The 27,515-nt window shown below is 37.9% G+C and overlaps 1 long non-coding RNA gene and 1 pseudogene across 8 annotated transcripts in view; one reads left to right on the forward strand and one right to left on the reverse strand.

The window, feature by feature from the left end:
• LOC103350114 (uncharacterized) overlaps window positions 1-27,515 on the forward strand; it is a 154,468-nt gene that overhangs the window by 71,337 nt on the left and 55,616 nt on the right. The gene's annotated exons all lie outside the window — the stretch shown is intronic.
• On the reverse strand, window positions 17,977-20,017 carry LOC138850593 (putative ATP-dependent RNA helicase DDX5 pseudogene; annotated as a pseudogene). The gene has a single exon (XR_016237159.1). The product of XR_016237159.1 is annotated as a putative ATP-dependent RNA helicase DDX5 pseudogene (transcript).

Genomic DNA, 27,515 nt, shown 5'->3' on the forward strand with positions numbered 1-27,515 from the left:
GGCTCACTTGTCTAATTATCTGCCTGCAGCACTGGCACCCTGGGTTCTAGTCCTGATTGGGGCGCTGGATTCTGTTCCCTGTCGCTCCTCTTCCAGGCCAGCTCTCTGCTGTGGCCCAGGAGGGTAGTGAAGGATGGCCCAAGTGCTTGGGCCATGCACCTGCATGGGAGACCAGGAGGAAGCACCTGGCTCCTGGCTTTGGATGGGCTCAGCGCCAGCCATTGTGGCCATTTGGGGGGTGAACCAACAGAAGGAAGACCTTTGTCTCTGTCTCACTGTCTAACTCTGCCTGTCAAAAAAAAAAAAAAAAAAGAAGAAGAAGAAGAAATACAACTGGCTAGAAATTATATGAAAATCTGCTCAACATCACTAGCAATCAAGGAAATGCAAATCAAAATCACAATGAGATTTCACTCTTCACCTATCAGAATTACTATTATCCAAAAGACAGAAAGTGGTAAATCCTGCTGAAATGGTAGCGAAAGAGGAACTCTTATACACTGTTAACAGGAATATAAATTAGATCAGTCATTATGGAAAACAGTGTGAGGATTTCTTAAAAACTAGAAATAGACTTGCCATATTATCCAGAAATTCACCTATTGGGTAATTACCCAAAAGATAGGAACACATTGTATCAGAGATAACTACACCACCATCTTTATAGCAGCACTGTTCAAAATAGTCAAAATATTGAATCAACAAAGGTGTCCTTCTTCAGATGAATGGATAAAGAAAATGTGGTATTTATATACCATGAAATATTATTTAGCTATAAAAAGGAATGAAATTCTATTATTTGTATCAAAATAGGCACAATTGGGGAATATCATGTTGAGTAGAAATAAGCCAGATACAGAAAGACAAATATGGCATGTTCTCCCTTATATGTGAGACCTAACATTTTCCAAAACTCAAAAAACAACAAAAATAAATGCCTGTGTGTCAGTATTGCTGTAAATACAGTTTTATCAAGCATTATTTTATATCAAACAGATTGTTAAGAATGATATACAACTACATTTTAATTATCTGTGATTATCTTAAAATTTACTGTATATGAGTAAAATTGACATCTTTCTATTTAATTATTGTTTACAGTCACTGAACTATGATCTTTTATCTTTTTATTTGTTGGACTATTTAGTGGAGCATTAAGCTGTTGACTCTAAGGTAAATTGAAAATGTGCTATAAATCAGAAATTTAAAAAAAAAAACAAATCAGGACTGAGAGAACTTTTCTCTTTAATGTCATAAAAGAAATTTTAAAAACTTTATGGACATAGTTTGAAATTTCATATTTTTCCATATACTGTCCCTTGATTTTGTTCCAATAATTAAAAATTATAAAAAACATTTGTCATTCACATGAGATTTACAAAAACAAATGGTAGAACAGATTTTTGTCTATGGATCACAATGTGGTAAACTCTTGAGACATAAAAAAGTCAAGATTCCTATAGAGTCTGATTGTAAGGGAAGTGTTCTTGGAGAAGAGTATATGACAAGCTGCATTTCAAATATCAACTCTGAGGACTTCAGGTGAAAATGGATAAGGTAATAGATTCCTAAGCAGAAAGGAGCATGTGCAAATAATCATAGCCATCAATGTCCACCACCAAAGATGTATACTTGCTTTTGCTACTCAGTTTAAATAAACTACTTAAATCATTTCAATCTTTATAAAGTAGTAATTAATATCTCTATTTTGCAGGGAAGAAAATCAGAGTTTAAAAAATTAAGCAGCTTGGTATGGACACATACATAATAAGCACTGCAGTGGAGTTTACAGACTATACTTGCAGGCTTCCAAGATGGTGGAGCAGGGAGAGAGCTTACTGCTCTAGTCTAGGAGAATATAGTTTTAAAAGTGGAAAGAGTGCAGTCTCAGGGAAGAGTTAGGGAGAAAACAATAGAGGAAACTCTACATAAATTAGAGGAACACAGTGTACCTACATGGAGGGTGTGGATGCTCACAACTCAGGACTCCAGAAGACGAAGGCTTTTGCACTGGCATTGGAGAGTGAGGTGCGACCAGACTGCAGCAGTTCAAGTCACTGGTGATAAAACTACAGAAAGAGCCTAGAAGGAACCTGGCTTGGAGCTGTGTGGGGGATAGTGTACCTGCTAAACTAGAGGAGAAAAAAAAGGAGGGACACATTTCTCTCTCCCCAATCATCCTGCAATGGTGTCTTGTAACAGGCCTATAGAGTGGGCACCATTTTGGACAAATGTAACAGCTGCACCAGCTCATGTCCACACCCAGCAACCAGTAGAATAGACTCCTCACTCTGGTGCAGAGAACTATCAGAGGACTGGGTGCTTGTGACTGTGGGAGACTTGCATGCTGCGACTATGAATAAACTGAGGCTGTTTGGGAGGGCTCGTGGTGTGGCTGGGACTTTGGGCAGTCACTGTGGGAGGCTCCACATGCTCAGGGCTCCCTGGTACCTAGTGAAGGACATTGCTGGAGAATCTGAGCTTACACTGAAGACTGCACAGATCCTTTGTGTGGTCCTTGTGGCAGAGCAGATGAATATTATGCCACTAGGGTTAGCGCTCATACACTGGTCTCCTTTACTGGGCTAGCGCTCATACACTGGTCTCCTTTGAGGAGAAGAGCTCAACTGAATAGAATAAACTTCCGCTCTGATTGAAAAAAAGAGAGATTTACCATGCCAAACCTGGGTGTGTCACCTTAGACATGCCCTTCACACTGGAGAACTGAACAGAGCTCTCTGGCCACACCCACTACATGCCTCTAGATTTTCACTGAAAGCAGACACTCCACTAATCTACAGAGGTATAGTACAAAGAAAAAAACCACCACAATGAAAAAAAAAAAAGAAAAAAGAAACTGACAAGAATAAGGAAAACAATGCCATGCCCCCCAAAGAACACAACACTTCAGTAATAGATTGTGAAGATAATAAGATTGACTAAATGCCAGAAATGGAATTCAAAAATTGGATCATAAGATTGCATATAGATATTCACAAGCAAATGCATGAACAACTGAAATCTGTACATGACATGAAAGAAATTTCTTCCACAAAATTGGAATGAGAAATCAAAATGAAATGAAGTGTTTAATAGAACAAATAAAAAATGCAGTAGAAAACCTTGAAGACAGAATTGGTGAAGCAGAAGAAAGAATATTTGACTTAGAAGACAAAGCATAGGATATTATACAGTCAGACAAAAAACAAGAAGAAGAAACTAGAAAACTAAAAAACATTGTTGGGAATCCACAGAATACTATCAAATGACCCAACATATGGATTCTAGGAGTTCCTGAAGTCCTGGAAAGAGAGAAGGAATTAGAAGGCCTTGTTAGTATAATAATAATAGTAGGAAACCTCCCTATTTGGAGAAAGAAAGGGACATCCAAGTACAGTAAGCACATAGAACCCCAATAGACATGACCAGAAAAGATCTTCACCACAGCATGTTGTAATCAAACTCACCACAGTCAAACGTAAAGATTCTAAAATGTACATGAGAGAAATGCCAGATAATTTCAGAGGATCTCCAATTACACTCACAGTGGACTTTTCATCAGAAACCCTACAGGCTGGGAGAGAATGGCGAGCTATAGTTCAAATCTTAAGAGAAAGAAACTGTCAACCCAGAATACTATACCCTGAAAAGCTCTCATTTATCAATGAAGGTGAAAAAAAGACCTTCTATAACAAACAGAAATTGAAAGAATTTTTCAATACCCATCCAGCCCTGCAAAAGATGCTTAAGGATGTGCTATACACAGAAACACAGAAACATGGTCATCATCATGAAAGAAAGTTAAGGAAGAAAATCTCCCGGTAAAAGTTCAAAGGAAATACAAAGTAAAAAATAGGAAAATTTTTGGAAAAATGGCAGAGCAAAGTCATTAGTTATCAATAGTCACCTTGAATGTAAATGGCCTCAACTCTCCAGTTAAAAGACACAGACTGGCTGAAGGGATTAAAAAACAAAACCCATCTATTTGCTGCCTACAAGAAATACAGATAACTCACCAACAAAGAAGCATGCACTGAAATAGAAAGGATGGAAAATGATATTCCATGCTAACTGAAACCAAAAAATAGTTGGTATAGCCATCCTAATATCAGAAAAAATATACTCTGGGGCCAGTGCTGTGGCACGGTGGGTTAAGCTACCTCCTGCATCCAATATGGGTGCTGATTTGAGAATCAGCTGCTCCGCTTCCAATCCTGCTCTCTGCTATGGCCTGGGAGAGCAGTTTGAAGATGGCCCAAGTCCTTGGGCCCCTGCACCCATGTAGGAGACCTGGAGCAAGCTCCTGGCTCCTGGCTTCGGATTGGCACAGTTCCAGCCATTGCGGCCATTTGGGGAGTGAACCAGCAGATAGAAGACCTTTCTCTCTCTCTCTCTGCCTCTACATCTCTGTAACTCTGACTTTCAAGTAGATAAATAAAATCTTTAAAGAAAAGAAAAATATACTTTAACGCAAAAACATTTAAAAGGGAGATGAAGAAGGGCACTATGTAATGATTTAGGGATCAATTCCACAGCTAGATATGAGTATTACAAAAGTATATACACCTAATTAAGGGCACCTGGCTATTTAAAATCAATGTTAAGGGATCAAAAGGGAGACCTAGACTCAAATACGATATTAATGGGGGACTTCAATACCCCACTTTCAGCAATGAACATATCAACCAGACAAAAACAATGGAGTTAATCAACACTGTATACAAATTGACCTAAAATATATCTACAGAACTTTTCATCATTCAGTTGCAGAATATACATTCTTCTCCAGGGCATGGAACTTTCTCTAGGATTGACCACATACTTTGCTGTAAGGCAAGTCTCAGCAAATTCATAAAAATCAAAATCATACCATGCGTCTTGTTGGACCACAATGGAGTAAGGCTGGATATCAGCAACTCAGGAATCTATAGAACATATTCAAACACATGGAGACTGAACAACATGCTAGTGAATGAACAGTGGGTCATAGAAGAAATCAAAAGAGAAATCAAAAACTTTCTAGAAACAAATGAAGATGACAATACAACATATCAAAACTTATGGGATAGGGGCCAGCGCCATGGTGCAGTAGGTTAATCCTCTGCCTGTGGCGCCAGCATCCCATATGGGCGCCAGTTCTAGTCCCAGCTGATCCTTTTCCAATCCAGCTCTCTGCTGTGGCCTGGGAAAGCAACAGAAGATGGTCCAAGTCTTTGGGCTCCTGCACCCGCATAGGAGATCAGGAAGAAACTCCTGGCTTCGGATCTGCAGAGCTCTGGCTGTTGCAGCCATTTGGGGAGTGAACCAATGGAAAGAAAACCTTTCTCTCTGTCTCTCCCTCTCACTGTCTGTAACTCTACCTCTCAAATGAATAAATAAAAAAAATCATAAAAAAAAACTTATGGGATATAGCAAAAGCAGTGTTAAAAGGAAAGTTTATAGCAGTTGTTGCCTAAATCAAGAAAGGCTCTAAATAATAAATGTCAATGCATCTCAAGGATCTAGAAAAACAACAGCAATCCAAACCCCAAAATTGTAGGAGAAAAGAAATAACTAAGAGAATAAACAAACAAAATTGAAACAAAAAAAATACAAAAATCAGCAAATAGAAAAGCTGGTGTTTTGAAAAAATAAAAACTAAAAACAATTGACAAACTATAGGCCCAACTAACCAAAAAAAGGAGAGAGAAGACCCAAATTAATAAAATTAGAGATGATACCATATGTTCTCCCTGATCTATGAGAACTAATAGAGCACCTAAGACAAAATCTGTAGAAGTGAAATTGATACTTCGAAAAGGGATAATTTGAGTGGCCCTTGTCTTGACTGTCAAGGAACAGTTTTGTTTTTTTTTTTTTTCCTTTTCATAATATTTGTTGAACTCTTTACTTAACATATCATAAGTGTATAAAGACAATTGAGGATGCGTTCTATTAAAAATAAGAGAAGAAATAAGAGAGGGAGGGGGAAGTTTATAACTGTAAAGCTCTATAGTTCTGCATACATCCCTACAGACTTACTTCTAAGGGTACAGTTTAGAAACTTGCCACAGGACCCATAATCCCATTAAGCTCTGTGGTAAAAATGCCATCTTAAATGTTAAAGTGATCATATTAAGTGTTAAAGTGAACATATAGATAGGATTAAGTGTTAAAGTGATCATATAAATAGAATCAAGTGTCTGGTGATAATAATAGAATTAAAAAGGAGAGAATATTCTGACATGGGAAGCAGTCCACACAGCAGACTCATAGAATGACAATCACTTTAAGTAGCAATCTGGCATAAGAATCAGCCCTTATGGCATCCTGGTCTGGCTAAAAAGCCCCTGAGAACATATCAGGCATTGAAAGCTAAGACACTGTGGCAAAAAAAATGTCCTATATGAAGGATTTCTGTGAGACCCCAGCAGAAAGAAGTGGCCATCAAAGAAGGATGTACTTTTCTCTGAAGGGAGAAGTTCCAACCTAATAGTCTTGTCTAAATACTGATGGAATTTGTGTATTCATATGGCTTCCATAGCCTAGGCAGCTTATATCAAGAGTCCTGGGTGGTCACTGACACTATAGATAAGAGTGATAATTGTTAAGTTAACCACAGGAATCACTGTGCACTAACATCCAATGCAGGACCTCTGTCCTTAATGAGTTTTATTATGAGAGTTAACTGTAAAACTTATCAGGTTTTTTTGTGCGTGTGTTTGTGTGCAAATTATTGAAAACTTTACTTAGTATAGAATTGGTCTTCTTTGTATAAAGTTAATTGAAAATGAATCTTAATGGAGAATGGAACTGGGAAGGGGAGAGGGAGGAGGAGGAGGAATGGGAATGTGGATGGGAGGGCGGATTTAGTGGGAAGAATAACTGTATTCCTAAAGTTGCACTTATGAAATTTGTATTCATTAAATAAAAGGTTTCTTGGGGAAAAATGAAAAAATATAAAAAGACTATATCTAAATGATTGTATGAGCAAGCTCTTTATAATGTATTATTCCATCAGAAATATGGATATTTAGGAAATAGCAAATATCATGATTGAAGCATCATATGGATTTGAATTGGTACAATAAATAGGGCAAGGTCATTACTACATTAATGACTGGAATCTACCCTGAAGATGAAAATTCCAAATGTCATAATGAAACTTGCAGTTTACAAAAATGATTCTAGCAACATGGTAGAGGGGAAACTCAGTTTTAGGCATGACTCTCAATAAGTATCTTTAAAATTAAAAGAGTATATCTTAAGAGATTTAATCAGGATATATCAAATCCAGTTGGAAACTGGCAATGATCTAAGCAAGAGATGATGAGGTTCTTAATGTAGACAGAAACTGCAGGAATGGGAGAAGAGATGACAGAAATATACTGGTTCTCAAACTTAATTTCCTGCTATAATTACAGTGGCACTTTAAAAAATTACACACAGTAATCTCTTCCATGAATATTTTGATTCAATAGCCCTGGGCACAAACTAAGCATCTGCATTTTTTAAAGGTTTTGTGAATAATCCTGTCAACCAATGTACAGAAGTATTGGGGCAATACTCGGGAAGTAGAATGAAGACTGGTAGATTAAGACAAATGTAATAAGATTAGCAGTAAATGAAGGAGAAAAACATGAGTTTCACACCAAAAAAGCTGTTGTTGAATTATGTAGGGGGTATGCAAATGTTGATGTCTGACAGGCACTGGAAAGAATGGCCTAGAGTTCAGGAGTGAGAGAATCCATGACAGACAGGGTGGTCAGCAGTCATTCATAGAAACAGGATTTAAGCACAGCTTCTGTGAGCAAAGTCTTTTTACACACAGAACTCAAGATCAAAATATCTCAGAGGGTAACCAGTCATTTGAACAGGGACCTGTTGGCATCTGGGAACTTTAAAACACACCACTTTTCAACTTTGACTTTTTTCCTTAATTAGGGTCAGCAAGGTTCTCCATGCCAGCATGGTGCCACAGAATTTCCAGATATGAGGCATTTTCCATTACTCCAGACAAACAAAGAGTATGAAGTCCCTTTGATGGGGTAGAGTTGGTCAGAAGGAGGCAATCAGCAGCAGGAAAAATACCCAGAGTGTCCCAGCTAATCAGCAGCACTGCAGGGGAGGTCACACTGACAATTAGCTTAACTTCTTGCAAGCTGGAGCAGGAGCTAAATACAAGCGCAAATGGGCTGCTCATTCAGTCAACCAGTACAGCAATTGTTAGGAACCTTTCATTTCATAGAAACAGTCCATATCATCAGTATGCAAGGGAATTTCTGTATTTTGTTTGTTAAAAAGAGAACACATATGTATCCAGCTCTCATAAGGATATCTAAAACCATTTTGATTGAGAAATGGGAAATTTACATTAGGGCCAGGTTAAAAAAATTTCATAGTATGAATCTGATCTGCCATGAAATGCTTGTTGCTGAGTAAGAATAACAATGAGCTTTTGATAACACTCTGAAGAAGCCTCACAGAAGTGCATTTTCATATACGAGCCCAAGAACCATTATTCAGTAAGTCAATGACTGAAGCTAGCTAAAAGAATGTCAAAGAACCTTATTTATTTATTTAATAGTTTCTATTCATCTGATTCCCTAAAGCTTTTAGGGAAAATACTATATAATAAATAAAATTCTTTATGAGTATATTATAAAATAAGTTTTAAATTTGTTTCAGAGTGAAATAAGATGGTGTTAAAAGACCCACAATGAAACCTAGGTTCCTCATCCTCCTGTCTGTCTCCCTAGTCTTTCAACTTTTCCACTTTCTTTGAGGATATTTGTACATACTATATACATACTTGTGTTGCTATTTCTTGACTTAGGGTTTTTAATATTTTTTTTAAGTTTTTAAAGTTTAGTGCTTTTATGTATTTGAAAGGAAGAGGTAGACAGACACAGAGAAAGAGAGAGCTCTCATCCTCTGGTTTACTCCCCAAATGCCTCAAATTCGTGCGAGAGCTGAGACTGGGGCCAGGCACAAGTCAAGAGTAAGAACAATCTGGATCTCCCACATGGGTGGCAGAGAGACAAATACTTGAAACGTCAATGCTGCCTCCCAGGGTATCCATTACCAGGAAGTTGGAAAGTAGAGCCAGCACTGAAACTCAGGCACTCTGATACGGGTTTACGGTGTCCCAAGTAATGTCTTAACAACTAGGCCAAAACCTGCTCCTTAATACTGACTAACTTCATTTTATATTATTTTTTTTACCTCTCACTGATTCTCTTTCCTACTGCCCAACCTTCTAAACACTTGATCTTAGCCAAAAGGTCAAGAAGTGATCCCCAACCTTCTAAAAATAGCTACATAGCAACATTTACTTAATAGTACCTACTTCATTAAGTTAGTATTATTCATTGTGGAATCAAGTAACTTACTGTAATTTTTTTCCTAACATGACTTTTTCTTTCTTCTACATCCCCAGAATTAATACTTCCCTTGGTTTTCATTTACTTTTCTTCATGTATATGTCACCAGTTCATCCCAAGAACATCAAATTCATACACTTTATCAAATACTTAGATAGGTAATCTAAAATTCTTTTTTTTTCCCCTGGAACATGAACTCTAGAGCCTGGAATTTCTTTTCTGTTCACACCAGGCTTTTCTCTAGGTATCCTGTACAGCTGTCCCCTTGAGAATGCCCCTGAATATTGCTTTGTACTGAAAGCTTGCTTCCTGGAATCCATGTTTTCTTCTTTCTTGGTTTGTTGCCTTATTTTTCTTGATGATACTTTTAAAGAAATGATCAGGAAGTATACACATATTTTAGCACTGCTTCTTTTAAACAGTATCTTTTGTCTTTCATTTATTTTCAACATTTTGATTTTCATAGTTTTAATTTCTAAGTGCATTTTCTTGTCCCTTTATCATAGCACCTTTATGTATAAGAAATGTAACAAATTTGCTCTTTCGGGACAGTAATAATTACAGAAGTAGCAATGAGGAACAAGGAGGATGCAAAAATTACCTCCTATCACAGTGACAGAAAGGGTGAGAGAAAACAGATACAACTGAAGAGTGCAGTGGGTGAACTCAATGTTTGAGGAAGTTGTTGGGTTTCAATTAAAGCAAGAAGCTTAAGTAATGAAGAAGAATTTAAGGATTGAAATATTGAGAAAATATTATTCTCCTTAGTACTTAAATAACCATTCTGAAATTAGTTTAGGAAAACAGGTTGGCTCAATTTTCAAAGGAACGCCCAAAAACAATTGGTTTGGGAGAGAGTAAAGTAAAGGATTTGGTTTGTCAGGGCTGGAGCTGCGGCATAGCAGGTAAGAGCAGCCACTTGCAGTGCCAGTGCAAGTTTGAGTCCCAGCTGTTTGAGCCACATGGGCACAAGTTTGAGTCGCTGTTCTGCTTCCAATCCAGCTCTCTGCTATGTCCTGGGAAAGCAGATGGCCCAAGTCCTTGGGCCCCTCCACCCGTGAAGGAGACCTGGAGGAGGCTCCTGTCTCCTAGCTTTGGATCCGCCCAGCTCTGGCCATTGTGGCAATCTGGGGAGTGAACCAACAGATGGAAGACCTCTCTCTCTCTCTGCCACTTCCTCTGTGTAACTCTGCCTTTAAAAGAAATAAATTTTAAAAGAAAGATTTTTTGTTTTTTAAGAGCCATGTTATTTCCTGTTCTTGGGAAAAATTGTCTGTAGAGTTCATACCGATGCATCTTATTTAATAGAAAGGTGCCTGTCATTCTAGGTCAAGGTTTAGTGCACATGTTAGTAAGAGTTTTTCAGTGAATGCACTACACAATACTTTTTGAGTCAATAGCTCTACTGGATTCCATTTGCAGAGATCATGAAAGGGTTTTTGTTGGCACAGTACTTTTTATGACCATAGAATTAGGTATCATGCTTAGCTCCGAAGGAGTTTATTGGCATGAAAGCTTAGAAACAAGACTGTATTAGGGACTTTAGGAATAAACTAGTATTATGACTGGATTATGAGAATCCCCTCAAACTCTAATCACCCAAAGGTTGAATAGATTCTAGGGACTGGATGACATGAGGTACTGGTGAGGGATCAGTGGCCACACATAAAATGTCCTGTGATTAAAGATTATGACCTACTCTGGTTCTAATATACATTTTATCACAGGCATTCCATATGAACAATATGGAAGATCATACAGGTGTGGGGGAGATCTTGGAATATAATTGGCCTATCCTTCTTTAACTGCCTTGGAATATAAAGTATCTTTACCTTTACTTTGTCACTGTCAAAGCAAAAAGTGGTCCAGCTACCTTAATGGAAACCTAATTATCACAGCTACTGTCTTCAGCAAACTCAGCACTTACCTTCTTCATGAGATCTTGTCCTTTAGTTGAAGTAATCTCAAATTAGGCTCTTCACTCTATGGGAATGAGAACACACAATTCACTATATGGCCTTGGCTTGGGCTCCCCTTGACTTCTATGTTCAAGTCAATCAGGATCAGCCCTGCTGATTACTTCTTATGCAAGTAGTTAATGCTACAGGGACACATGTATATGTATCTTTATGTATATGTATATGTATCTTTATGTGTATATGTACACATTCTTACCTTATTCATTTGTTTGTTAGGTAGGTTTTTGATGGCAACCATTGTGTGGTCAGATACAATGACATTTTCAATCAGTCTCACACTATCCTGAAACACCATTTTCCTCAACCTTTGTGCTTAAGTCCTTGCTTTCCTTTGGGTTCATTTTTCTGAGATTTGATTTCTGTGACTTATTGTTTACAAAACTTTAGTTTGTTATTTTAGTGGATATTTTGGGTTTATAATATAAATCCTTAACTTATCATAGTTGTTTTCAAGTCATTTTAAACTTTCATGTAAAATATGAGGACTTTACTATAGTATAGATCCAATTCTCTCCTTTCACCTATACTTCCGTATATCTTACTTGCAAACAGCTGTAATCTACAACAAATTGTGACTATATCTGTCCACATGGCAAAATATTTTAGAAATATTTAAACAGCAATAAAATTTTTTGTATATATTTACCTTGGTACTTAAATTTTCATACTCATCATTCTTTTCACGTAGACCTATAATTCCTTCTAGGAGCATTTGTCTTCTTCCTTGGAGGCTTTTTCTTTAGCATTTTTATAGTGCAGATCTACTGCTACTAAATCGTTTCAGCTTTTGTATGTCTGAAAATGTCCATATTTTGTTTTTGTGTGTTTGTGTGGTGGGGAAGAATTTAGGTGAGAAGTGTTTTGTTTTACTTTCAATGCTTTAAGGAAGTTGCTCTAAATGGTTGCATTGTTTCCAATGAGAAATCTGCTGTTGTTCTTATTGTTGCTCTTCTGTGTGTTAAGAGGTCTTTTTCCTCTGGCCACTCCAGATTTTTCATTTTTACTGGTTTTCTGTAGTGAATTGTGAGGTGGTTTGCTGTAATTTTCTTCATCTTTCTTGTACTCAGAGTTTGTTGAGCTTCTTGGATAAGTGGCTTACAGTTTATATCAAATGTGGCACATTTTTGAACTACTTTACCTTTAGAAGTTTCTCTGTCCCATTCTCACGTTTCCTTCATGGGACTCAAATTTCACATAAATTAGACAGCTTGAAGTTTGTTTGTTTGTTTGTTTGTTTTTAGACAGGCAGAGTGGACAGTGAGAGAGAGAGACAGAGAGAAAGGTCTTCCTTTTGCCGTTGGTTCACCCTCCAATGGCCACTGCGGCTGGCACGCTGTGGCTGGTGCACCATGCTGATCCGAAGCCAGGAGCCATGTGCTTCTCCTGGTCTCCCATGCGGGTGCAGGGCCCAAGGACTTGGGCCATCCTCCACTGCATTCCCGGGCCACAGCAGAGAGCTGGCCTGCAAGAGGAGCAACCGGGACAGAATCTGGCACCTTGACTGGGACTAGAACCCGGGGTGCCAGAGCCACAGGCAGAGGATTAACCTATTGAGCCTCGGTGCTGGCCAGCTTGAAGGTTTCTTTCAGCTTACTAATACTCTGTTTTCTTTTTTTTTCTCTGTGCTTCAATTTAGATGACTTTTTATTTTATAATATTGTTTTCTGGTAGTTCTAGCTCGTGTATTTTATTGCTTTTTAAAAATATTTATTTATTTATTATTTGAAGAGCAAATATATATTTGGAGAGAGAGAGAGAGAAAGTATCTTTCACTTGCTGTTTGCTGATTCACTCTCCAAATGACCACAATATCTAGGACTAGGCCAGGCAAAAGGCAGGAGCCAGGAACTCTATTAGGTCTCCCAAATGGGTGACAGTAACCCAAGTGGTTGAGGCATCTTTCATTTCCTCCCAGCAAGAAGCTGGATCAAAAGTATGGTGTCCAGGGACTCAAACCAGATCCTCTGCTGTGTGATGCTGGTGTCCAAAGGTCAACTTAATGCACTGTATCACCATATCCGATCCCAGTGTACATTTCATCAAAGATGTTGTAATTTCTATATCTGGAATTTCATTCTGGGTATTTCTAAATTTAACTCTCTGAATCTAGTAATGTGATAATAGTAGTTTTAGAGATAGACATACAACACAGCAGTTAAGTCCTGGTTGAGATGCCTGTAGCCCCTATCAGAGTGCCTGGGTTGAGTCCTGGCTACTGGGTTTCTGATCCAGTTTCCTGCTAATGCATGCTCTGGGTGGCAGCAAGTGATGGCTTATATACTTGGGTCCCTACCACCTTTGTGGAAGATTTGGATTGGGTTTCTGTCACCTGGTTGTGGCCTGGTCCAGCCCTGTCTGTTGTGAGCATGTGGGGAGTGAATCAGTGGATGGAAAATCTCTCTCTTTCTCTTCTCTCTCTCTGTCTTTGCCTTTCAAATAAAACAAAAACAAATTTCTTAAAAAGAATACTTTTTTAAAAAAAGATTTATTTATTTACTTGAAAGTTACAGTTACACAGAGAGAGACAGGGAGGCAGAGAGAGAGGTCTTTCATCTGTTGGTTCACTCCCCAATTGGCTGCAATGGCCAGAGCTGTGCTGATCCAAAGCCAGGTACCAGGAGCCAGCAGCTTCCTCTGGGTCTCTCATGCAGGTGGAGGGGCCCAAGGACTTGGGCCATCTTCTACTGCTTTCCCAGGCCATAGCAGAGAGCTAAGTGGAGCAGCAGGAATTCGAATGGTGTCCAAATGGGATGCCGGCACTGCAGGCAGCGGCTTTACCCGCTACACCACAGCGCCAGCTCCCAAAAAGAATACTTTTCATGTCTTTACTAATTCCACCATTGTAGTGGGTCTGGCTTTGTTTCAATTGATGATTGTTTTCATTTGTGATATTTTCTTGTTTCTTTGTATGCTTATTTGTGTTTGATTGGATAGCAGAGATTGTGATTTGTGCCTTGGTAGGTATTGAATATTTTTGAACTGTACTGTTTCTAAGACTCAGTTTAGTTGCTTGAACACAGTTTGATCTTTTAGAGATCTTGTAAGATTAGATAAATGGAATAAGAGTTGCATTTAATACAGTATTAATTATTTCCAACTACTGAGGGAAGACTTTTCTGAATACCGTGAGTGCCACATGAGTATGCTTTTCAGTCTATCTGGTAGAAACTAGCACCATTCCATACTCTCTGTGAGAACCAGGCATTGATCCCTCAATTCTTGTCAGCTAACTCATTCTCCCCTCTTGGGTAGTATATAAAGACTGACCTGTACCCTTCAGAATTCCCTCTATGGGGTTTTCTGTAGCTCTGCGGTGTTTTTCTCTGTGAAACTCTGTTTTTGTCACTCACCCACAGCTCCATCTGCTTTAGTCTTTCCAGGCTCTCAGTTTTGTCTCCTCAACTCCAGGAATCAGCAGGGCTCTGCCTGTTTCTGCTCATGCACTGAATTCCAAAATTCTCTCAACACAGTAGCTAATAGCCAGTTGCTGGCCTCATCTCTTGTTTCCCAGTTCTCAGGAATCACTAGCGTTTGCTGTGTAAAGAAAGCCCTTTTTTCAAAATCTGTGTCTCATTTTTGTTTGTTTCAGGTGGGTGGGGTCAGATCGGATCCCTCTTACTGCATCCTTCCTGGAAGGAGAAGTTGCTTAAGAAGATGGAACTGCACAATTAAAATAAAAAAAAAAAACTTGAAAAACAAAATTATATTGTTAGGTAACTGCTTAGGACCAGAGGAGTTTTCATTATCTGAGAGTGTTCAGAGGAGTCTCGGAACAAGTCTCTGATTTTCACCCTTGATGCACAGAATGAACACACCCTATTTGTTCCATGTGGAGGTTAACACAAGCAGTATAGTGGTGGATATGTGAACCATGTTGCTTGGACTTAAACCCACAGTTTGAAACTGATTTTGTTTTGGATAGTATATGTATTAAATCAACTAGATGTGGAAAAGATATAGAGGAGGTGGTTAAGGAAATTTTGAGAATTATAGTGGAAATAAGTGGTGTCATCTATCTGTATCTATATATTTCTTTCTATCTCATCTATGGACGATTCATCCAGATTACCTTTTGTTGTTGTCAAATGAATTGAAATACCTTCTCCTTCTGTGTTCCTTATGAAATATTATAGTACCTTTTGTTTCACCAAAAAAGATAATAATTTTTAAGTCAAATGTAGCCAATTTTTAATTTTTTTTATTGTTTTGGTTAAGGATGTTTTCAATCTCAAGTTTATAAAAATGATCTCATTTTTTCTAATCATTTTGAAGTTTTCTCTTATATTTAGATTTTTTCATCCAATTGGAAATTATTTATAATATGGCATGTCATAATGTTATTTAGTTAATTTTTCCATAGGAAAAAAGACAATTTTATCAATGCTTTTAATGGAATATAGTTTTTTTTTCTTAATTAATTTGAAATAATCTATTCCTCAACCACCAAGTTTCCAAAATGGCCATTCCTGTTTCAGGGTTCTGTGCTGTGTTCTATTGATCTGTTTACCTACACCCATGACAAAACAGTCATGGTTTTTAATTCCTTTGATTTTGCAACATATCTTAGTATTTGAGAAGTTTCTTTTCAATATTCTTTTCAGAACTTTCCTGTTTTGTGCAACTTTTGTAATGGTTTTGTCAGGTCACTTCAAAGCCTTCTTCAAGTATTTACTGGCATTGAATTTATAAACTAATCTGGGTGAACTGACATCTTTACAGTATTGATTATCATCATTCATGAAAAAATGTTCAGGTCTTCTTTTCTACTCTTCAGTAAAGTTTTATAGCTAATTTTTGTTATTTTTTCGCAGTTAATTTACACATTTTATTACTACTGACTACAAGATTTTATTACTTTTTCTGTTTGGTCATGGCTGGTATATGGGAATGGTATGATTTCATATGTTTATCTTATGTCCAGAAATCTTGCTGAGCTCACTTAATATTGTTTTATAGTTTGAGTGTGGCTTCACTTGCATTTACTATGTATTTCTATGTGTACCTACCATCTGCAAATAATAATGATCTCATCTTTTCCTTTCCTATTCTTGTGCCACTTATCCTTTGTTTAGATTTTATTGCATCTGCTAGGACTGCCATCAGTGATAGTAGATACATTTGTCTTATTTCATACCTTAGGAGAACTGCTTCTAAAATTTTAACAATAAAAATGGTGATAACGTTTGATTTTAAAGTTGTGGAAATTCTCTCTTCTAGTTAAGTATGACAAGTATTATGTCTGTTTATATCCCTTATAATATCCTCTGTAATATCATTGACTGTTAATAATTTCTTTTCACAGAAGCAACATTTCCATCTCCCAGAATGTGTGTCCTTTTGTTTTAGAACATTTCCTTTTATCCAGTGCTTATGACAGGCCAGCGTTGTTGGATATAGGTAACACTTGGAGGCAGCCTTCTATCAGTGATTGATAGAAGTTCATAGATAAATATCTTGATCTCTTATCTCTTAAATGGGGCTTATTTTACGATGTGTGTTCCTTAATACTTTCTAGAATTTCATAGTGAAATTAAGTTCAAATTATCTAATGTAGTAAATTAGTTAGCAATGCATGATTTATCAGCTTTCCTTCTTCTCTCACTTTCTCACTCCTCTATTAGTGTTTTCTGATATTATCTATTAAACAAAAATATTGTATTTGGATCCTGCCTCAAGATTTCAGAATCTTGTGGGGTCTAACCCAAACACTAATATGTATCTGTGTTTACATTATCTCTCTATTAAAAGAAAGAGTTTTTATTCTGATTAAATGATTTTTTCTGCATTTGATGGTACTGTTGGCATACTGAATTATATTGATATACTTCTATCTTTACTCTCATTTTAGAGACAACATTTTTTAATAATGAGATTTATTGAGGCCCAATTTTTACACAGTAAAGTTCACCTTTGTTAAATGTATGAAATATTAACAAATGTGCTCGTGCGATTTCTACCATCACTTTAAAAAGATAGAATATATACATTGACCCAAAATCTTTGCCAATTGTTAATTCCCTCTTCTTTGCCCAGCTATTGACAATGCCTGATCTCATTTGTATCTCTTTAAATTTCCTCTTTTGAGGGTATCGTGTACATCAACTAATATTTAGACTTTCAAGTATGTGTCATTTTACATATCATAACACATGTATACTTATATATATTGTTGCTCCATTTTATTACTCTGTAGGCACCTATATTATGGACTTACATGTGTTTATTTGAGAATTTTTGGACATGTAGATTGTTTTAAGTTTTTGATTACTGAATAAACTCACCACAAATATGCTCATAAAAGTTTTCATGTAGATATTTGTTTTCATTTATTTTGGGGTCAAAGTGTATTTTTTTTTCAGTCTTCAAATATTTGTATTGGAAGGCCATGCATTGCCTTCATTTATTGTATTTCAAATCACTGTACAGTTACTTTTGTGAAAACACTGCCTGCGTTTTCTAGTACAAAAAAAACCTAAAAATTGTTTCAGGAATGTAGAGAAATATCCAACTTAAATAGCGAAAAAGTGCACCATAATTACTGCTGCACTGCAGTCATTTCTGCATTTCCCATGTTTCTTAAATAACTATCTTGTCTGGTAACACACAATATAAAGAGCAATTATGAAAAACAGACATTTACATATACTTCTAAAGTCTTATTGAGAATATCCTGTTGGCATTGGATAATCAATCATAGGTGCAGCTGCAGTAGCAGGATATGCATATGCCTGTTGGTTCATACCATTGTGCATATTTGGAACATTACTTCCATATTGCTGAGTGCTATCATACCCATTCTGGTAAGTCCCTGTTGGATTACCAGTCCTAAAACTGGTCTGTAAACCAGCAGACACAAAATTACTTCCAAAGCTCCCATTGGTGTAACTTGCAGCACTGTAAACACCATTTTGAGTTTTTGCCCCAAAATCTCTCTTAAGCAGACTAGAGTAACCTCTGTCATAATTTTCCCTGTCTCTAAAGGTATTAAATCCACCCCTTTTGCCCGCAGAGTATCTGTCCCAACGGTCATCCTTCATGCCTCCTCTACCCCTGGAACGACCTGCCCCTCTGTCTTCGACCAGCTGAAGCAACTTGGGGTTAATTGCTTGATTAGCTTCCCGAAGCACAGAGATAAGGTCGCTCACTTGCTTTATGTTATTAGGTGTAAAGAAAGTGTATGCTGTGCCCGTTTTGGTACTGCGAGCAGTTCTTCCAATTCGATGAATATAATCCTCTGAGGAGTTAGGGTAGTCATAATTGATGACAAATTTCACATCTTCCACATCTAGCCCTCTGGAGGCCACATCTGTAGCAATCAGAATAGGAGCTTTTCCATGTTTGAATTCATTTAGAACCCAGTCACGCTCCTGTTGACTCTTGTCACCATGGATACCCATGGCAGGCCACCCATCTCTCCTCATTTTTCTGGTAAGCTCATCACATCTTCTTTTGGTTTCAACAAAAACAATGGTTTTATTTTCCTTCTCACTCATGATCTCTTCCATTAGACGAATAAGTTTTTCATCCTTTTCTACATCATGACATACATCCACTATCTGAAGAATGTGTGGTTTGCACTCAATTCCAGTGCTCCAATGTTTATATGAATGTAGTCTTTCAGAAAATCTTCAGCAAGCTGTCTTACTTCTTTTGGCCATGTAGCACTCCACATTAGGGTTTGCCTATCAGGTCTTATCTGATCCACAATCTTCCTTATTTGGGGTTCAAAGCCCATATCAAGCATTCTATCTGCTTCATCAAGGACCAGGTAAGTTGTTCTTCTCAGATTGGTTTTTCCACACTCTAAAAAGGCAATCAGTCTTCCAGGTGTTGCAATACAGATTTCCACACCTCTCTCCAAGTCGCGGATCTGTGGTCCCTTGGGAGCACCACCATAGATGCAAGTAGACTTCAAGCGACAAGCTCTACAGTATTCAGCAACTACTTGCTGCACTTGCTGAGCCAGTTCCCAAGTTGGTGCCAGCACCAAGCAAATAGGTCCATCACCTCTCTCTAAGAATGGCTGATGATTGATGTGGACGATGGCAGGCAGCAAATAAGACAATGTTTTCCCAGATCCGGTCTGAGCTACTCCAACCATATCTAATCCACTTAGAGCAACTGGCCATCCCTGAGCTTGAATAGCAGTGGGTTCAGTAAAGTTCTGCCTTGCAATCACGTCCATGACGTTTGCAGGAAAGTTTGCTTCATAGAAATTCAGAACTGGCTTTGGGCAATTGTGACCTCTAACTGTAACTTCCTTGCTTCTTCTGTATGTCTCCACCTCTTGGGCTGTGCGTCTAGCCAAATCAGGATGTTCTTGATAAAAATTCTTCTCAAATTTGGGCAGCTCATCAAGATTCCACTTCTTTTTAACTAGTTTCTCTCCAGGGTTTCCAAATTTCTTTCCAGGTAGAGGCCCTGCCCTACTTCCTCCAAATCGAGGCGCACCAAACCCTCGATCGCGACCGCGATCCCGGTCGCTCGAGTATCCCGACATGGCGTCAATGGTTGCGGTTGGTGGGGGACGAAGCTAAGAGAAACGGGTGCGACGAGTCGCTGCAAGAGGCTTCGACGACGGCGAAGCCTCGCGGGGGCGGCAGCGGCGGAGGAACGGCGGTGACGAGAGCCGGAGCTGCACGACCAGAGGCCGGTTGAAATGAATGAGGTCCAAAGTGTATTTTGAGGATAGCTGAATCATATCGTTATGTTCAACTTTATAGTAATTAAACAAAAACTTTTTAGTTGAAAATTCAACTTCTTGTACTTGTATAGCTGCCTAACTTATCTGTATTTTTGTGTGATCCTTCACAGTTTGTGTTTTTTAAATACTTTTTCCATTTTGTAGAATTACTGGAAAATATACTCATATTTCCTTATTTTATAGCATCTGTGGGACATGTAGTGATGCCTTTATTTTATTCCCCATATTGGTAATTTATGTGTCCTTCTTTTTCTGATAAATTTGACCAAAGATGTGTCAATTTTATTGATTTCTTAAAGAAATCAGTTTTGGGGGTCGGCATTGTAGCACAGTGGGTTAAGTCACCACTTATGAGCCAGCATCCCATGCGAGCCACAGTTTGAATCCTGGCTGCTCCAAATTATATCAAGTTCCCTACTGATGTGCATAGGAAGACAGCAGAAAACAGTCCAAGTGCTTGGGCCTCTGCCAACCATGTGGGAGCCCAGGCGAAAGTTCCAGGCACCTAGCCTTGACCTGGCCCAGATCTGGCTGTTACAGGCATTTGGGGAGTAAACCAAAAGATTAAAGACTTTTCTCTGTCTCTTCCTCAGCTCCCTCTCTTAGTTTAAGTTAAGGTGATTGACTATCTTGTTCTATTCCTCCATATCGTTATTGTTTTCTGTATGTGAATTCTTTAATACATAAAAGATTTGTAAAGTCTCCATCTATAATTGAGGTTTCATTTATTTTTACTTTTAGTTATCAGTATTCTTTCATGTGTTTTAGAGCTCTGTTGTCACTTTATCTTTACAATTGTTTAATTAGTTATACTGCTCTCCTTAATTTCTTTTTATTTTTAACTTTAATTTTTAGTATCTTTAATACTTTTTTCTCTGTTTATATCTTAAGTTTCTATCTAAATTTCATTCCTTAATATTTCTTATAGTGCATGGATGCTTTTATTAATGAAAAAGTTAACATTTCCCATTTTTGCTATATATAGAATTGCTTAACAAGTTCCTTTCTTTTACCTTTATTTCTTCTTTCCTTTCACATTTATTATGTATAATGAGTCCATTTACTTCTAGTCCTTCCAAGAGACACATTGTTGTGACTATTTAAAATTTCTTTTAAAAAATCACTCCTTTTTCTTTTTAGAAACTTAGGTAACTTTAAAGAAGCACTCAAGAATGATGCATCTTTTTGCAAGCACTTAGATATAATTATAATACAACCTTTTGAGGACAGAGGTCCAGCATCAGAAGTTAGTGCACAGTGACTCCTGTGGTTATTTTAACAATTAACACTCTTATGTATGATGTCAGTGACTACCCAGGGCTCTTGACATGAGCTGCCTAGGCTATGGAAGCTTTTGAATCCACAAACTGTCAGTATTTAAATAAGATCTTAAGCAGGTTGGAAGTTCTCTCCTTCCCTCTGAGAAAAGTGCATCCTTCTTTGATGACCACTTCTTTCCACTGGGGTCTCACCCACTGAGGTCCTTCATGTAGACATTTTTGGCCATAATGTCTTGGCTTTCTATGCCTGAAATGCTCTCATGGACTTTTCAGCCAGACCAGGATGCCTTAAAGGCTGATTCTGAGGTCAGAATGCTATTTAAAGTGATGGTCATTCTATGAGTTTGCTGTGTGAACCGCTCCTCATGTTGAGGCATTCACTCCTTTTTAATTCTATCTATTATTGTTACCAGATTTTTTTTTATTTGACAGGTAGAGTTATAGACAGTAAGAGATAGAGACAGAGAGAAAGGTCTTCCTTCCATTGGTTCACTCCCCAAATGGCCGCCATGGCCAGCGCTGCGCTGATCCGAAGCCAGGAGCCAGGTGCTTCTTCCCAGTTTCTCATGCAGATGCAGGGGCCCAAGCATTTGGGCCATCCTCCACTGCCCTCCCGGGCCACAGCAGAGGGCGGGACTGGAAGAGGAGCAACCGGGACTAGAACCCAGCACCCATATGGGATGCCGGCACAGCAGGTTTCAAATGTCGCCATAGTTTTTCAAAACACACATTTTGTAGCAACTTTTTTTTTTTATTTGACAGGTAGAGTTACAGACAGTGAGAGAGACAGAGAGAAAGGTCTTTCTTCCGTTGGTTCAGTCCCCAAATGGTTGCCACGGCCAGCGCTGCGCTGATCCGAAGCCAGGAGCCAGGTGCCTTTTCCTGGTCTCCCACGTGGGTGCAGGGGCCCAAGCATTTGGGGCATCCTCCACTGCCCTTCTGGGCCACAGCAGAGAGATGGACTGGAAGAGCAGCAACTGGGACTAGAACCCGGTGCCCATATGGGATGCCGGTGCCACAGGCAGAGGATTAACCAAGTGAGCCATGGCACTGCCCCGTAACAACTTTTTGAAGATCCAAGTAGAAAATAATATATAAGAGAAGTCATGAGATATGATAGATTAATAAAATAAGATTAAGAAAGTTTAGTCTGCTGATGCTCTCTCTATTCATGGTGCTGCCAAATTCCTTAAATTGAACTTCATGAATGGCAGAAAAAGACACCAGATGCCAATCCAAATTATCCATAAGGAAAATGTGAACTCAATCTTTAGAAAAAAAATGTTTTCTAGTACTCAGGAAAATACCTATCTTGAAAAGTTTTTTCATAAAGGGCATACTTCTTCATAAGAGAATGAACTACTCAACAACTTCCCCATCATAAATGTAGTAACATTACCTCACAGATGATTCTATTTCTATGCCTCCACGCAGAGCTCCTGCAATTCACACATCTAGGAAGTATCATTTGCAATGCTTTTTATGTGAATGACTGTCATTAACATTATGTAAGACTTACTCCGCCCAGCTTCACACAGAGTCCCTGAGATACTTAGGCAAGGCCATACACAGTTCAGTCAAAGTCATTATTCAAGAGACAAAAAGACTGTGATTCCTTTGAATAACTCCCCCTAACATAGTCCCAAATCCCAAAAGGACGGATCCCAAAAGGAAAGAATAAGATTGTTGTGCAGAGTGACCCAACTTCTGCCTCTTTTTTTTTTTTAAGATTTTATTTATTTGAGAGTGACAGAGAATAATATAAAGGAGAAAGAGATCTTCCACCCACTGGTTTCCTCCCCAGCTGGCTAGGACAGTCGAGTCTGTGCTGGGCACAGGAGACAGAAACTTCATCTGGGTCTCTCCTATGGGTGGCCGGGACCCATGTACTTGGACCATCTTCTGCTGCTTTCCCAGGTGTTACTAGGGAGCATGATAAGAACCGGAGCAACCAGTAATCAATCTGGAGCTCCAGTGTGCAATGCTGGCATTGCAGGCTACTGCTTAACCTTCAGTGCTGCAGTATCAGCACCAACATCTGCCTCTTCTGAGTGGTAACACTAATTTAATAGCTATATGACCTTGAGCAAGTCAGGTAATATTTCTAACCTCAGTTTTGTCACATGTAATTCAGAGATAATATGTAAACTTGCCTCATGAGGTAGTTATTAAATTTCTAAGGGAAACACTACATAAAAATTGAGCAAAATATAAAACTTTTTTCTTCATTTTGAGATAGTTCTTACATTCAATAAAATTCACTGCATTTCCAGATGACAATGGAAACACAAATTTTAATTCACTGTGTACTCTCCTATATTGGTTTCGCTTTCCTTAAAGGAACAACTACTTAATTAATTGACCCTTATAAAAGAAGTATATATTTAAGATATGGAAAATCATCCGTGTAATACTCTCTGGAGAGGAATTCATAAGATTCATTTGTGAGTGCTGCCATTGCTACTTAGGAGATGTGCATTCCTGTAAATGCAACTGCTTCGTTTCTCCATCTGTATAACTGAGGAACTAGACTGAATGATTTTTCAGGTCCCATCTGTGCACTCACCCTGGATGATTGCTTGCCTCTTGTGGGTACTACTTTCTGAATAGTTCAAAAGAACAGCATCAACAAATTTGGAATCCATCCTGGCCCAGAAGTCTGAAATTAGTGGGATGTGTGGTAGTAAAGTTCCACTGGGTCAACAAATCAATAGCTAACTGCCATTTTGCTGTCTTCTGAATGCAACCTTTTATATCAACAGAATGATACAGAGCTCTGTTTATTGGAAAGCAATCCAAGAGAGAGTGATTTAGAGAGAGAAGCTCAGGAAAAGAAAAACAAAATCAAGAAGAAATACAAAGATGACTCAAAAAATTGACCCAAATCAGAAATCAAATTGATGTGAGCATTTGAGCTAATATTTACTCATCTCTAAGAAAAAATTCCCTGTAAGAATAAACGAATGTTTGAATTGTCTACATTTGTTAGATGACTATGAGGATTTAGAAAGGGATTGGGGAAAATTATTGAAAGTATTGACTCTCTCAGGCTAATTTAGCATTAGAAAGTAAACTCACAGATTGACTCTAAAAAACTGTCTTTAATTTTATTTATTGAGAAAGGCAGAGGGATAGAGAAAAAGAGAGAAAGGAAGAGAGAGAGAGAGAGAGAGAGAGAGAGAGAGAGAGAAAGTGACAGACACCTTCCATCTGCTGATTCACTTTCCAAATACCTCAGTAATCAGGACTGGGCCTGGTCAAAGCCGGGAACAGGGACTACGGTCCAGGTCTTCCACATGGACAACAGGAACCCAGCTACTTCAGCCAGGGCTCTGCTAAGGGCACTCCCATTTGGGATGCAAGAGAAACAAACACCTGCCCCTAAATGAGGCTTTTTGTATGCAATGGAAGCAGCCACCCCCACCAATGCTATTCTCTGTTCCCTTACCCTAATGGTTTCATATAATGAAAATGACAGTTACTTACAGTTGTTTTCTTTTTTTTTTTTTAATCTATCAACAAGACATATCATTAAGATTGCTAGTAATCTCTTCCATGTTTCATGAACAAATAAACTGGCCAATTGTCCAATCAGAATTAAATCATCTGTGTTCAAGAAAGAATTCCATGTAACTGATTCACACTACCCTGACACAGTGACTCATCCTCTTACATGGAGTTCAAATCAACATTGTTTATTTTTGATCTGCAGTCACCAAGAAAATAGTGGGATGGGAGAATGTTGCACATTCCTTTGTATTTTATCATAAGGACTTGATCTGTTAGTATATTGTGGGCTGAGAGGAAAAAAATAAATATTTCTAACTGATTCCAAATAGGGTATTTTGATTGATGATTTTCTGGTTCTGAAATTGGGATTTTTTTGATTGACCTTTAGAAGAGACTTTTCATTCTTTAGCCTACTACAGAATTATCCCAGCTGGAGGTTAAAAATAAAATTTGCCATTTGTAGTTGGCTCAGTTTTCTGTAGGTTTCAAATAGAAACATTGAAGCCCTGTGGGGAAGGGTGAACTGTCATTGATTTTGAAATGAATTATCAAATATGCCAGTAGGATGATAGATAAACCTCTAGGAGTGTATATCACCCTGTAAAATGGCAAGACTTTAACCTTTTTCCAAACCCTTCAGAAAATCCTAAAAAGGAAAATTAGTGCCAATCAATTTTAAGAACTCATTCAACTTGTACTTTAGGGAGACAAAGTTTATTTGCTTACTTTGTCTCTGATATAAAAAGAAAAAAATATATTTATAAAGAATATGCATCTTGCTTTCTGATTTAAGTAATTCAATTGTGTAGCTTGTTTCTATGGTTATCATTTATATGATATTTTGATTCTTTAAATTCTTTTTCAATCAATATTTAGAGGATTTTTTACATCTTCCTAAGTTTGAAAGTCTGACAAATCTTAAGCTTAAAATGTTTCTTAGGTGAAATGCCCTGAGTCCTAAATTTTTTTGGCAAGATCTGAACACATTTGTTGTGACCCCCTAGAGCTAGAGGTATTGATTTTTTAATGGGTACACTTTTCTCAAATGGAGTCCATTGCTTAAATTCAACATCCGCTCTTTTGTTGAAGGAGCAGTTTTGTGTTTCCAAGTAATTACTGAGCCTTTTGTTACTGATAATGCTGTGTCTAAGAATCTATATATTCTCCCAAAGAATTTAAAGTTGGTATTCTATGCCAGAAAACAAAGGGGTAATTGGATGTTAATAATTAATCATCTGTTGTAATTTTTATGTGAAGAATTTTGAGCTTTGTTTGACATAATACTTTCTATATTTTGAGATTTATATTTTGAGATCAAGGGGTAGAACTCCCCAGACTGGGGTAGACAAGACCATCACATTTTTTAAATTTTCTACAAAATATCTCAAGAATTTAAATATTGTAAGCATTGTCAGAAATTAATATTTCTTATCATACTTTTATAAAGAAGAATAAAAACTTCCTAATAGTGAGAAAGTCATTATATCCATTTGACCAGAGGTTATTTTTTTAGCCTTTTTTAATTTAGTAAATATAAATATAAATTTCCAAAGTACAGTTTATGGATTACAATGGCTTCCCACCCACCCCCCAATAACTTCCCTCCCACTCGCACCCCTCTCATCTCCCACTCCCTCTCCCATTCCATTCACATCAAGATTCATTTTCAATTATTTTTATATACAGAAGATTGATTTAGTATATAATAAGTAAAGATTTCATCAGTTTGCACCCACACAGAGACACAAAGTGTAAAATACTGTTTCAGTACTAGTTATAGCATTACTTCACATTGGTCAACACATTAAGGACAGATCCCACATGAGAAGTAAGCACACAGTGACTCCTGTTGTTGACTTAACAAATTGACACTCTTGTTTATGGCATCAGTAATCTCCCTAGGCTCTAGTCATGAGCTGCCAAGGCTATGGAAGCCTTTTGAGTTCGCCGACTTCGATCTTATTCCGACAGGGTCATTATCAAAGTGGAAGTTCTCTCCTCCCTTCAGAGAAAGGTACCTCCTTCTTTGAAGACCTGTTCTTTCCACTGGGATCTCACTCGCAGAGATCTTTCATTTAGGTCTTCTTCTTTTTTTTTTTTTTTTCCAGATTGTTTTGGCTTTCCATGCCTAAAATACTCTCATGGGCTCTTCAGCCAGATCCAAATGCCTTAAGGGCTGATTCTGAGGCCAGAGTGCTGTTTAGGACATCTGCTATTCTATGGGTCTGCTGTGTATCTCACTTCCCATGATGGATCATTCTCTCCCTTTTTGATTCTATCAGTTAGTATTAGCAGACACTAGTCTTGTTTGTGTGATCCCTTTGACTCTTAGAACTATCAGTGTGATCAATTGTGAACTGAAATTGATCACTTGGACTATTGAGATGGCATTGGTACATGCCACCTTGACAGGATTATATTGGAATCCCCTGGCACGATTCTAACTCCACCATTTGGGGCAAGTCCGATTGAGCATGTCCCAAATTGTACATCTCCTCCCTCTCTTATTCCCACTCTTATATTTAACAGGGATCACTTTTCAGTTAAAATTTAAACACCTAAGAATAATTGTGTGTTAATTACAGAGTTCAACCAATAGTACTAGAACAAAACAAAGAGAAAATACTAGAAGGGATAAAGTATTACATTGTACATCAACAGTCAGCACAAGAGCTGATCA

The sequence above is a fragment of the Oryctolagus cuniculus genome, chromosome 7, assembly GCF_051225735.1.
Source record: "Oryctolagus cuniculus isolate XC-2025 breed Fujian yellow rabbit chromosome 7, ASM5122573v1, whole genome shotgun sequence".
NCBI classification, from domain to species: Eukaryota; Metazoa; Chordata; class Mammalia; order Lagomorpha; family Leporidae; genus Oryctolagus; species Oryctolagus cuniculus.